Raw genomic sequence first — 2,254 nt, forward strand, 5'->3', positions numbered from 1 at the left:
GATTTAGTCTAAGTCTAAATTACCATGGTCCAAGTCTAAATTACCATGTTGTACCGGTATATCGCGATTTCGGGTCTGCTACTATTCGGTGAGTCCGATTCGGTGAGTCTGATTCGGTGATAATTAGGCCACGGTACCCGATAATTAAAAAAAAAAATTGAAAAAATCCCCCGTTAAGGGATCGGACTCACCGAATCGGACTCACCGAATCGGGCTCACCGAATCGGGCCATTCCGCGCGATTTCGGGTATTGAACCATTTTCAGTGTCACACAACTCCATAACCAGCACATTAAAATTTATAGCAGTTCAGTTTACAAAAAGGCTAAATAAAAATGACTGTGGCTATCATTCCCATACAAGGGTTGCCAGACATGGAATTCTGCCCAATTTTGAGAAAGTACTGTAGCCTACGTTAAATTGCCCACTCCATTTTTTTTATAAAGTGTAGCACACTGCAAAAACTTAATCCAAATACAGTCAAGTTACTACAATTTTTCATGCATATTACAAAGTATTTGACTTGCGATAACTTGAAAAGATCCAGTGTCTAAATATACCCTACTTGGAGCAAAACTAAAGTTCTTGATTTTTTATTATTACAGTGCAGTGTTAAACACTTGTCATGCAGCCACTTAAAAAATGTGGGCATAAAAAGATCTGGGGGCTTGATTTAATTCTTTCAATTCTGATCACTTTCACAAAAGCATGGCTAATAAAACCTACTGAGAGACAAATGTCATTTTGAATAAACCATGCCATAATAGCAACCACAAAAATGACTGCAATGATGAATGATGAGTTTTTTCATGATGAAATCAGCACCTGTCAGTTCAGCAATTAGGCATACTTTAAAGCTTGGAAAAATTTAAAAGGTATAGTTTTTGCATAGTCAAAATAAAACATTCATACTTGTTTGACATATCATTGGGCTATGTTAGCTAAAGCAGTAGACACTAGACAAGGCACTCTAACAGCTGCAAGGTATTACGGTATCTGTTAAACATACCCAAAGATTAAATTGGTGAATGCCTAACCTATTCTGGTATAGGCTACCTATGCCTGTTGAACTGCCCAGGTACTTTTCAGTTTTAACTATCAACTAAGCAGATTCAAAAAGAAAACAGACCCATCACCAGTGATTTGAAGTTTGAACTGCTGGACTTGGCTGGGTTGCATTGATCAAAAGTCTCACCAAATAGCTAGTTGAGTATGTGGGAGTGGCAAATAAATCATGTTTAGTTAACTCTAGTTAAAATAACAATAGGCTAACACATGAACTTTTCATCAATCAACTGCTTTTAACTTTTCTTTAGCAATCCCTATCTTTTCGAGTATCCTGCCACATTTTGCCAGCAACTCAGACTGTTAATGTTTCAAAGAAAAATGTGACAAATCAGGCTACCCATCTAAAGTTGTTAATAGCAAATTCCGGGAAGTGATGTTGCAGTGCAAGCTGAAGTCCAGACAGTGTGTTCATGATTTGCGGAATAATTTCTTGTTCATGAGTTGATTCATTTAGAGCGGGAAACAAATCAAAAACTTTCTTCGATCTTTCATTTTTCCCCCGCATTGTAGGACAACCATCAGTACAAACGCTCACACAGTTACTGCATTTTAACTCAGGAAGCAAAATATTTTCATCTGCCAATTTGAATTCCTTTGGTTGTGCCTTTCAATTCTTTGCAAAACGAACATTCATTTACCAATGTTTCAGTGTTAATGAAGAAAATAAAAGCCAGCAGATGAGATTTCCCAGTTCTGTCTGTAGATTCGTTAATTTGCAAAGACCACAGTAGGCCTACAGACAGCTCGTTGTCTGTAGAAACAACGTGTTGGCGAACTTTATCCTTTAAATCTGAGGATAGCTCTTCTATCCTTTGTGAAATTGTGTTATTTAACAACAAAACTCTAACTTTTTCGGGTGAAGCACTACCAAACATTTCTTCAACAACAACGGCTAATGCTGGTCCAATTACTGTTTTTGCATCTGTGTATGCTTTGTGATGTTTCGCCAACAAGTGAGCCACTTTGTAACTTGCAATCAATCCTTTTTCCGGCAGCTTGAGATAGCTGTTCATGATCTTTGCCTGCTTGTTTGTTTGGAACTTCAGGTTCGCAAAATATCCTTTGGTTTATCCTTCCATGTTGGATGATTTTTCTCCGAATGTCTGCTAAGCTTACTGGGAACAAGCAACTCATCAGATAAGGCTTCATTGCAGATAACGCAGAAAGGTTGTTGGTTATCTTTGGTT

Source organism: Aplidium turbinatum, chromosome 17, assembly GCF_918807975.1.
Source record: "Aplidium turbinatum chromosome 17, kaAplTurb1.1, whole genome shotgun sequence".
In the NCBI taxonomy this organism is placed as follows: domain Eukaryota; kingdom Metazoa; phylum Chordata; class Ascidiacea; order Aplousobranchia; family Polyclinidae; genus Aplidium; species Aplidium turbinatum.